Genomic DNA, 12375 nt, shown 5'->3' with positions numbered 1-12375 from the left:
TATGCCCAGCTGATTTTTAAATTTTTTGTAGAGATGGAGTCTCACTCTGTTGTCCAGCCTGGTCTTGAGCTCCTGGGCTCAAGTGATCCTCCCGCCTCAGCCTCCCAAACTACTGGGATTACAGGGGTGAGCCACTGCATCCAGCCCAGACCAGGTCTTCGGACTCCAGTCAATGATGATTTGCATGAAACTACACTATAGTTAGCTGTAGGTGATTCTCTGGAACAATACTAACTGCAGCTAATATTTACTGCTATTAATATTTACATCAGATATTGTGCTAAATATTGTACATGTTTTATCTCATTCAATTCCCCAACTGCCCTTTTTTTAATAGTATAATCAATACTCTAAGTGCTGATGAACTGAGGATTAAAGCAACTAAAATAACTTTCAGCCTTCTTACTCTGTCTCTGTTGTCTCTTGTTTTCCATATCCTTTGTTGGGGTAAGGTGAGTGGGAAGCTGTTTGTCCCTTTTGTCCTCACTCCCCTGACCTGGTTGATGAGCCCACATCCTCTGAAATTTATTTTCTGGAAGTGGTGGTACCGGCTTGTTTCTTTTCTAGCTGGCCGACTTTTCTGTGTTTGGTTCTTGTTCACATAAACTGTAGGACCTAGTGGCTCTTTTCTGATTAAGTTTACTTTTCTGAGTTTGACAGCTCAAGTTATAGACCCTCATGTGCAGGGTTTATGATTCTCTGCTCCAGTCTAGATGAATTCCAGACATGGTTTTAGCATCTCTCAGTCAGCCCTATAGTCTTGATCCTCAATAAAATTATATTTTTCAAGTCCCTGCATGATCAAAGGACACAATTGTTTAGGAGATGGGCAGATTCAGGCTTCAGTCCTGATTCTACTTTTTGTAGTCCAATGACTTTGAGCATATTATTTAACATCTCTAAGTCTAGCTTACACTTTGGAAAACAGAGATAACATCATCTGTCTCAAATGGTCATTAGAACTGAATGAATAAAGTTTGTAAAGTGTTTAGGACAGTGTCTATTACTACCTAGGGAGTGCCCACTAAATGGCAATTATTATTATTGTTTTTAATACTGTGATTATTATTCTTTAGAAGGAGGTTGGCTAGACCTAAATTGATAACATTCAGTGTTCTTGGCCTTATAGGCCAATTAGTCAATCAAATCAGTCACAATCACCTAAATGCACAACAGTTTCTTGGCAAATGTACCTCACTTTTCATATATCCATGTTTTCAGTTGAATTTAATAGTTGAGTGACTGCCTAGCAAAGACTTTGGGGAGTGGGTAGATGGGAAAGAGATTTAAGTATCAGATGAGAGGCCTTTAGGATTTTTTTTCAAATTTAAATAAAGGTCCTTTTTTTAAAAAAAAATTAATTATGTAATTCTTTTTAGTTGCAACTGCTTGTGTTTCGGATTTTGTTTGTTTATTTATTTTTAGAGACAGGGTCTCTGTTGCCCAGGCTCTAGTGTAGCAGTGTGATTGTAACTAACTGCAGCCTTGAATTCCCAAGCCATCTTCCCTCCTCAGCTGCCAAAGTAGCTGGGACAACAGGCACGCACCACGCCCAGCTAATTTTTCTATTATCTTGTAAAGATCTGGTCTTGCTGTGTTGCCTCAGCCTCCCAAAGTGCTGTGCTTACAGGCATGAGCCCTGCACTGGGCTGCTTACCAGTTTGTATTGTTCATTTTTCCTTTTTTAAGCAAGCATGGATATTATTAAGAATTTTTTTTTTAAATAGAAGAAAATACCTATAAGATTTTTTGTACATTTCTCAAGTTGATGGTTTGTAAATTCAATGGATGTTTAACATATTTAATTATAAAAATGTTAGTTGAAAGACAACATGTTATTGTCCAAATGTAGAGAACAGTTAGAATGATATTTTAGCTGAAATATAATGTAAGTTTTCTGGACTTGGTGTGGGGTTTTATTGCATCATTTATATCTTTTTTTTCCCTTAATTAAAAAATATGCCTTTAGATGTTGTTTCAGACTGGGAGATCTTTGGGTAAAACTTTAATTGCTGTCAAGGGAAACATAGTTTTCTGGCCAACTTAATGTAGCCACATGGTTCTACATTCATGTGAGTTGTGTACAAAAGCAGAACTGTACTGTAGTATTGAGAAAGGAAAATTTTGGTCAAGCTGCTGCTTCTGGATCTTGACCACAGTTACATAAACATTGAAATTTTGTGACTAATGGCCAGGAAAACAGCATTGTTTACATATTGGCCTAGCGGAACAGTTTACTATAATTCTGTCAATAATTTGAGTTGCAAGTTTCCAGAGCCAGTAGGGGCAGAAGAACTGGGCAGCTAAGCACATGATCTCTTCTACTTGCTCACTCATGCCTGACGTCCCCTAAACCAAACAGGGGCTAGGCTTTCAGGGTATAGCTAGAGAGGACTCTTACAAGGCAATTATCTACGGAAAAAGGCATACATGGACTTTCATATATCAGGGTACATATGACTGATTGCAGATTACTCCCAAAGGAGATTTTTTACTGGGATATAAATCAAAGGGGCTGACACAAGGTTACTTTATACCTGAAAGTAATGGATGGTGGTGAAAGGAAGAGCAAAGAAAAGGGAAATGAGAGACACTAGAAAAACAAACCTATTTTAGTATTTTACCTTCAATTACTTCTTTGTATAATGAAGAGTTTCCCATTCTCACATTTAGTTTAAAAGTGTTTGATTTTTAGAAAATATGGTGATACAGAAATTAATACATTTTTCACATTTCTGTGTATTACATATAAGAAACTTCTATTTTAAAGACTGGTATCCGAAGTTAAAACAACAAAAAAGGAAATGATTTATGTTCTGCTAACAAGCGGTTGATTTGTATATTTTTATAAGTTCTATATCAAGAAGTATGTAATAGTGTAGATAAAAATATCTAACCTAGCTCCAGAACTCTTTTTGTACATATTTTCTTCTTTCGTATACTAAATATACACTTAGCATTTAAAAATTATCATCATTATTCAAGTTAAACTTCATAGTAACCTAAAAAGTAGTTAGAATACACAGCATTTGCCCTATTTTCCAGGTAAGGAAATTGAGGGCAAATAGGCTAAGTGACCTTGTTTTGTTTTTGTTTTGAGGTAGGGTCTCTCTCTGTTATGTAGGATGGAGAGCAATGGCATGATCATAGCTCACTGCACCCTCCTCCCGGGCTCAAGCAATCCCTCCACCTCAGCCTCCTGAGTAGCTGGGACTACAGGCATGTGCCACCATGTCCAGCTAATTTTTGTGTTTTTTGTAGAGATGGGGTTTCACCATGTTGCCAAGACTTGTCTCAAACTCCTGGGCTCAAGCAATCCTCCTGCCTCGGCCTCCTGAGTCCTGGGATTACAGGCGTGAGCTGCGCCTGGCCAGCTAAGTGACTTTGTTAAGAAGCACATAACTAGTATGTGTTAGGACTATATGTAAGACTCACATCTACTGTCTAGTGTCTTTAAGCCCAGTTTCTTTCTTTTTTTTTTTTATTTCCAACTTTCATTTTAAGTTCAGGGGTACCTGTGCAGGATTATTACATAGGTAAACATGTGCCATGGTGGTCTGCAGCACAGATCATCCCATCTCAATACCTGGGCTTAACTTCCAGCTATTAAGTCCAGGATCCATTAGCTATTCTTCCTGATCCTCTCCCTTATTCCGTCCCTTGCCCTTTGACAGGCTCCACTGTGTGTTGTTCCTTCCATGTGTCCATGTGTTCTCATTATTTGGTTCCCGCTTACGAGTGAGAACATGCGGTGTTTGATTTTCTGTTCCTGTGTTAGTTTGCTAAGGATAAAGGCCTCTAGCTCCATCCATGACATCCAAAAGACATGATCTCATTCCTTTTTATGGCTGCATAGTATTCCATGGTGTATATGTACCACATTTTCTTTATCCAGTCTATCACTGATGGGCATTTAGGTTGATTCCACGTTTTTGCTATTGTGAATAGTGCTGCAATGAACATATGCCTGTAAGGTCTTTATAGCAGAATGGTTTATATTCCTTTGGGACTATACCTGGCAACAGGATTGCTGGGTGGGATGGTGTTTCTGCCTTTAGGTCTTTTTTTTTTTTTTTCTGAGACAGAGTCTCACTTTGTCGCCCAGGCTGGAGTGCAGTGGCGCAATCTCGGCTCACTGCAAGCTCTGCCTCCCGGGTTCACGCCATTCTCCTGCCTCAGCCTCTCCGAGTAGCTGGGACTACAGGCGCCCGCCACCACACCCGGCTAATTTTTTTTTTGTATTTTTAGTAGAGATGGGGTTTCACCGTGGTCTCAATCTCCTGACCTCGTGATCCGCCCGCCTCGGCCTCCCAAAGTGCTGGGATTACAAGCATGAGCCACCGCTCCCGGCCCTGCCTCTAGGTCTTTAAGGAATCACCACACTGTCTTCCACAATGGTTGAACTAATTTTTTTTTTGAGACAGAGTCTTGCTTTGTTGCTCAGGCTGGAGTGCAGTGGCACAATCTGGGCTCACTGCAATCTTCATCTCCTAGGTTCAAGCGATTTTTGTGCCTCAGCTGGTCACCACCATGCCTGGCTAATTTTTACATTTTTAGTAGAGACGCGGTTTCGCCATGTTGGACAGGCTGGTCTCCAACTCCTGACCTCAGGTGATCCGCCTGCCTTGGCCTCCCAAAGTGCTGGGATTACAGGCGTGAGCCACCGTGTCCAGCCTGGTTGAACTAATTTACACTCCCATCAACAGTGAGTATTCCTTTTTCTCCACAAACTTGCCAGCATCTGTTGCTTTTTGACTTTTCAATAACAGCCATTCTGACTGGTGTGAGATGGTGTCTCATTGTGGTTTTGATTTGCATTTCTCTAGTGATCAGTGATGTTGAGCTTTTTTTCATATATTTGTTGGCCGCATGTATGTCTTCCTTTGAGATGTGTCTGTTCATGTCCTTCTCCCACTTTTTATGGGGTTGTCTTTTTAATGTAAGTTTGTTTAAGTTTCTTATAGATCCTGGATATTAGACCTTTGTTAGTTGGGATAGATTGCAAAATTTTTCCCCATTCTGTAGGTTGTCTGTTTACTCTGTTGATAGCTTGTCAATTTTTGCAAAAAAAGTTGCAAATTTTTTGCAAAAATTTGTCAATTTTTGTTTTTGTTGCAATTGCTTTTTGCATCTTCATCATTAAATCTTTGCCCATGCCTATGTCCTGAATGGTATTGCCTAGGTTTTCTTCTAGGGTTTTTATAGTTTTGGGTTTTACATTTAAGTCTAATCCATCTTGAGTTGATTTTTGTACCTGGTGTAAGGAGGGGGTCCAGTTTCAATTTTCTGCTTATAGCTAGCCAGTTCTCCCAGCATCATTTATTAAATAGGGAATCCTTTCCCCATTGCTTGATTTTGTCGGGTTTGTCAAAGATTAGATGGTTGTAGGTGTGTGGTCCTATTTCTGGGTTCTCTATTCTGTTCCATTGGTACCTGTGTCTGTTCTTGTACCAGAACCGTGCTATTTTGGTTACTGTAGCCCTGTAGTATAGTTTGAAGTCATGTAGTGTGAGGCCTCCAGGTTTGTTCTTTTTGTTCTTTTTGCTTAGGATTGCCTTGGCTATTCGGGCTTTTTTCTGGGGTTCCATATGAATTTTAAAATAGTTTTTTTCTAATTATGAGAAGAATGTCAGTGGTAGTTTAATGGGAATAGTATTGAATCTATAAATGGCTTTGAGCAGTATGGCCATTTTCACACTATTGATTCTTCCTGTCTGTGAGCATGGAATATGTTTTCATTTGTGTCATCTCAGATTTCTCTGAGCAGTGGTTTGTAGTTCTCTTTGAAGAAGTCCTTCACTTCCCTTTTTTAGCTGTATTTCTAGGTATTTTATTCTTTTTGTGGCAATTGTGAATGGGAGTTCATTCGTGATTTGGGTCTCAGCTTACTTGTTGTTGGTGTCTAGAAATGCTGTCAATTTTTGCACATTGATTTTGTATCCTGAGACTTTGCTGAAGTTGCTTATTAGCTTTAAAAGCTTTTGGGCTGAGACAATGGGGTTTTCTAGATATAGAATCATGCAATCTACACACAAAGATAGTTTGACTTCCTCTCTTGCTATTTAAATAACTTTATTTCTTTCTCTTGCCTGATTGCCCTGGCCAGAACTTCCAATACTATGTTGAATAGGAGTTGTGAGAGAGGGCAGCCTTATCTTATGCCAGTTTTCAAGGGGAATGTTTCTGGCTTTTGCCAATTCCCGTGTGTTATTGGCTGTGGGTTTGTTATATATGGCTCTTATTATTTTGAGGTATGTTCCTTCAATACCTACTTTATTGAGAGTTTTTGACATGATGGGATGTTGAATTTTATTGAAGGCCTTTTTTTTTCATCTATTGTGATAATCATGTGATTTTTATCTTTAGTTCTGCTTATGTGATGAATCACATTTATTGATTTGCATATGTTGAACCAGACTTGCATATCAGGGATAAAGCCTACTTGATTGTATTGGGTAAGCTTTTTGATGTTCTGCTGAATTTGGTTTGCAATTATTTTGTTGAGGATTTGACGTTCATCAAGGATATTGTTCTGTATTTTTTTTTTGTATTTCTGCCATGTTTTGGTATCATGTTTTGGATGATACTGGCCTCAAAGAATGAGTTAGGAAGGAGTTCCTTCTTTTCAAGTCTTTGTAATAGTTTCAGTAGAAATAGTATCAGTTCTTCTTTGTACCTCTGGTCAAATTCAGCTATGAATCTTTCTGGTCCTGGGCTTTTTTTGATTGTCAGGCTGTTTATTACTGCCTCAATTTCAGAACTCATTATTGGTCTATTCAGGGATTCAATTTCTTCCTGGTTCAGTCTTGGGAAGGTGTGTGTGTCCAGGAATTTATCTATTTCTTCTAGATTTTCTAGTTTATGTGCATAGAGGTGTTTATAATATTCTCTGATAGTTTGTATTTCTGTGGGGTCAGTGGTAGTATCCCCCTTATAATTTCTAATTGTGTTTATTTGAATCTTCTCTATTTTCTTCTTCCATTAGTCTAGCGAGCAGTCTATTGCTTTTATTAATTTTTTCAGAAAACTACCTCTTGGATTTATTGATTTTTTGAAGGGTTTTTCATGTCTCTTTCTCCTTCAGTTCCACTCTGATCTTAGTTATTTCTTATTTCTTGTCTTCTGCTAGCTTTGGTGTTTGTTTGCTCTTGGTTCTCTAATTATTTTAGTTGTGATGTTAGTTTGCTAACTTGAGATCTTTCCAGCTTTTGGATGTGGGCATTTAGTGCTATAAATTTCCCTCTTAACACTGCTTTAGCTGCATCAAAGAGGTTCTGGTATGTTGTATCTTTGTTCTCATTAATTTCACAGAACTTCTTGATTTCTGTCTGAATTTCATTATTTACCCAAAAGTCATTCAGGAGCAGGTTGTTCAATTTCCACATAGTTGTATGGTTTCTAGTGAATTTCTTAATCTTGAGTTCTAATTTTATTGCATTGTGGTTCAAGAGACTGTTTGTTATTATTTCAGTTATTTTGCATTTGCTGAGGAGTGTTTTACTTCCGATTATGTCATCAATTTCAGAGTAAGTGCCCTATGACACTGAGAAGAATGTATATTCTGTTGCTTTTAGGTGGCGAGTTCTGTAGATATCTATCAGGTCCACTTGATCCAGAGCTAAGTTCTGGTCCTGAATGTCTTTGATAATTTTCTGTCTCAGTGATCTGTCTAATATTGTCAATGGGGTGTTAAAGTCTCCCATTATTACTGAGTGGGAGTCTATGTCTCTTTGAAGGTCTCTGAGAATTTGCTTTATATATCTGCATACTCCTGTATTGAGTGCATATATATTTAGGAAAATTAGCTCTTCTTGTTGAATTGAACCCTTTACCACTATATAATGCCCTTCTTTGTTGTCTTTTGGATCTTTTTTTTTTCTTTGGTTGTTGTTTGTTCGTTTTGTTTTGAGACAGAGTCTCGCTCTGTTGCCCAGGCTGGAGTGTAGTGGCATGATCTTGGCTCACTGTAATCTCTGCCTCCTGGGTTCTAGCGATTCTCCTGCCTCAGCCCTCTGAGTGGTTGGGACTATGAGCACATACCAGCATGCCTGGCTAATTTTTATATTTTTAGTAGGAACAGGGTTTTACCATGTTGGCCAGGCTGGTCTCGACCTCCTGGCCTCAAGTGGTCCACCTACCATAGCCTCTCAAAGTGCAGGGATTACAGGCATAAGCCACCGTGCTCAGCCCTGATCTTTGGTGGTTTAAAGTCTGCTTTGTCAGAAACTAGGTTTGCAACCCTTGTTTTTTTCCGTTTTCCATTTTCTTGGTAAATTTTTCTCTATCCCTTTATTTTGAGCCTATATGTGTCTTTGTGTGTGAGATGGGTCTCTTGAAGACAGCATACCAATGAGTCCTGGTTTTTTATCCAGCTTGCCATTCTGTGTCTTTTAATTGGGGATTTAGCCTGTTTACATTTAGTATTGTTATGTGTGGATTGATTCACACATAACATAATGCTAGCTGGTTATTTTGCAGACTTGTTTACTTGGTTGCTTTATATTGTCACTGGTCTGTGTATTTCAGTGTTTTTGTAGTGGGTGATAACAGTTTTTGCTTTCCATATTTCGTGCTTCCTTTAGGAGCTCTTGTAAAGTAGGTCTGGTGGTAATGAATTTCCTCAGCATTTGCTTGCCCGAAAAGGATCTTATTTCTCCTTTGCTTATGAAGCTTAGTTTCACCTGATATGAAATTCTAGGTTGGAAATTCTTTTCTTTGTGTTTTTCATTTATTTTCTTTATTTTCTGTTTTCTTTTTTTTTTAATTATACTTTAAGTTCTAGGGTACATGTGCACAATGTGCAGGTTTGTCACGTAGGTATACTTGTGCCATGTTGGTTTGCTGCACCCATTAACTCATCAATTACATTAGGTATTTCTCCTAATGCTATCCCTCCTCCTGCCCCCCACCCCATGACAGGCCCCAGGGTGTGACGTTCCTTGCCCTGTGTCCAAGTGTTCTCATTGTTCCATTCCCACCTATGAGTGAGAACATGCAGTGTTTGGTTTTCTGTCCTTGTGATAGTTTGCTCAGAATGATGGTTTCCAGAAAGATGCATCCATGTCCCTGCAAAGGACATGAACTCATCTTTTTTTTTTTGAGATGGAGTCTTGCTCTGTCACCCAGGCTGGAGTACAGTGGTGTGATCTCGGCTCACTGCAAGCTCTGTTTCCTGGGTTCATGCCATTCGCCTGCCTCAGCCTCCTGAGTAGCTGGGACCACAGGCGCCCACCACCATGCCCAGCTAATTTTTTGTATTTTTAGTAGAGATGGGGTTTCACTGTGTTAGCCAGGATGGTCTTGATCTCATGACCTCGTGATCCACCTGCCTTGGCCTCCCAAAGTGCTGGGATTATAGGCGTGAGGCACCATGCCCAGCCAAACTCATCCATTTTTATGGCTGCATAGTATTCCATGGTGTATATGTACCACATTTTCTTAATCCAGTCTATGATTGATGGACATTTGGGTTGGTTCCAAGTCTTTGCTATTGTGAATAGTGCCACAATAAACATACGTGTGCATGTGTCTTTATAGTAGCATGTTTTATAATCCTTTGGGTGTATACCCAGTAATGGGATCGCTGGGCCAAATGGTATTTCTAGTTCTAGATCCTTTAGGAATCGCCACACTGTCTTCCACAATGGTTGAACTAGCTTAAACTCCCACCGGCAGTGTAAAGGGTTCCTATTTCTCCACATCCTCTCCAGCATCTGTTGTTTCCTGACTTTTTAATGATTGCGATTCTAACTGGTGTGAGATGGTATCTCATTGTGGTTTTGATTTGCATTTCTCTGATGACCAGTGATGATAAGCATTTTTTCATGTGTCTGTTGGCTGCATAAATGTCTTCTTTTTGAGAAGTGTCTGTTCATATCCATTTCCCACTTTTTGATGGGTTTGCTTGTTTTTTTCTTCTAAATTTGTTTAAGTTCTTTGTAGAGTCTTGATATTAGCCCTTTGCCAGATGGGTGGATTGCAAAAATTTTCTCCCATTCTATAGGTTGCCTGTTCACTCTGATGGTAGTTTCTTTTGCTGTGCAGAAGCTCTTTAGTTTAGTTAGATCCCATTTATCTATTTTGGCTTTTGTTACCATTGCTTTTGGTGTTTTTGTCATGAAGTCCTTGCCGATGCCTATGTCCTGAATGGTACTGTCTAGGTTTTCTTCTAGGGTTTTTATGGTTTTAGGCCTAACATTGAAGTCTTTAATCCACCTTTAATTAATTTTTGTATAAGGTGTAAGGAAGGGATCCAGTTTCAGCTTTCTACATATGGCTAGCCAGTTTTCCAAGCACCATTTATTAAATAGGGAATCCTCTCGCCATTTCTTATTTTTGTCAGGTTGTCAAAGATCAGATGGTTGTAGATGTATGGTATTATTTCTGAGGCCTCTGTTCTGTTCCATTGGTCTATAGATCTGTTTTGGTACAAGTAGCATGCTGTTTTGGTTACTGTAGCCTTGCAGTATAGTTTGAAGTCAGGTAGCATGATGCCTCCAGCTTTGTTATTTTGGCTTAGGATTGTCTTGGCAATACAGGCTCTTTTTTGGTCTCATATGAACTTTAAAGTAGTTTTTTCCAGTTCTGTGAAGAAAGTCATTGGTAGCTTGATGCAGATAGCATTGAATCTATAAATTACCTTGGGCAGTATGGCCATTTTCACGATGTTGATTCTTCCTATCCATGTTCTTCCATTTGTTTGTGTCATCTTTTATTTTGTTGAGCAGTGGTTTGTAGTTGTCCTTGAAGAGGTCCTTCACATCCCTTGTCAGTTGAATTCCTAGGTATTTTATTCTCTTTGAAGTAATTGTGAATGGAAGTTCACTCATGATTTGGCTCTCTGTCTGTTATTGGTGTATAGGAATGCTTTTGATTTTTGCACATTGATTTTGTATCCTGAGACTTTGCTGAAGTTGCTTATTAGCTTAAGGAGATTTTGGGCTGAGATGATGGGGTTTTCTAAATATACAGTCATGTCATCTGCAAACAGGGACAATTTGACTTCCTCTTTTCCTAATTGAATACGTTTTATTTCTTTCTCTTGCCTGATTGCCCTGGCCAGAACTTCCAACACTATGTTGAATAGGAGTGGTGAGAGAGGGCATCCCTGTCTTGTGCCAGTTTTCAAAGGGAATGCTTCCAGTTTTTGCCCATTCAGTATGATATTGGCTGTGGGTTTGTCATAAATAGCTCTTATTGTTTTGAGAGACGTTTCATCAATTCCTAGTTTATTGAGAGTTTTTAGCATGAAAGGCTGTTGAATTTTTTCGAAGGCCTTTTCTACATCTATTGAGATAATCATGTGGTTTTTGTCATTGATTCTGTTTATGTGATGGACTATGTTTATTGATTTGCGTATGTTGAACCAGCCTTGCATCCCAGGGATGAAGCTGACTTGATCATGGTGGATAAGCTTTTTGATGTGCTGCTGGATTTGGTTTGCCAGTATTTTATTGAGGACTTTTGCATCAATGTTCATCAGGGATATTGGTCTAAAATTCTCTTTTTTGTTGTGTCTCTGCCAGGCTTTGGTATTGGGTTGATGCTGGCCTCTTAAAGTGAGTTAGGGAGGATTCTCTTTTTTCTATTGATTGGAATAGTTTCAGAAGGAATGGTACCAGCTCCTCTTTGTACTTCTGGTAGAATTCGGCTGTGAATCCATCTGGTCCTGGACTTTTTTTGGTTGGTAGGCTATTAATTATTGAAACCTGTTATTGGTCTATTCAGAGATTCAACTGCTTCCTGGCTTAGTCTTGGGAGGGTGTATGTGTCCAGGAATTTATCCATTTCTTCTAGATTTTCTAGTTTATTTGCGTAGAGGTGTTTATAGTATTCTCTGATGGTAGTTTGTATTTCTGTGAGATTTGTGGTGATACCCCCTTTATCATTTTTTATTGCATCTATTTGATTCTTCTCTCTTTTCTTCTTTATTAGTCTTGCTAGTGGTCTATCCATTTTGTTGATCTTTTCGAAAAACCAGCTCCTGGATTCATCGATTTTTTGAAGGGTTTTTTGTGTCTCTATCTCCTTCAGTTCTGCTCTGATCTTAGTTATTTCTCGCCTTCTGCTAGCTTTTGAATGTGTTTGCTCTTGCTTCTCTAGTTCTTTTAATTGTGATGTTAGGGTGTCAATTTTAGATCTTTCCTGATTTCTCTTGTGGGCATTTAGTGCTATAAATTTCCCTGTACGCACTGCTTGCAATGTGTCCCAGAGATTCTGGTACGTTGTGTCTTTGTTCTCATTGGTTTCAAAGAACATCTTTATTTCCGCCTTCATTTCATTATGTACCCAGTAGTCATTCAGGAGCAGGTTGTTCAGTTTCCATGTAGTTATGTGGTTTTGAGTGATTTTCTTAATCCTGAGTTCTAATTTGAT

Source organism: Symphalangus syndactylus, chromosome 5 (genome assembly GCF_028878055.3).
Source record: "Symphalangus syndactylus isolate Jambi chromosome 5, NHGRI_mSymSyn1-v2.1_pri, whole genome shotgun sequence".
Classification (NCBI taxonomy): domain Eukaryota; kingdom Metazoa; phylum Chordata; class Mammalia; order Primates; family Hylobatidae; genus Symphalangus; species Symphalangus syndactylus.
The sequence above is the reverse complement of the archived record's forward strand: the minus strand, read 5'-3'. Positions refer to the sequence as shown.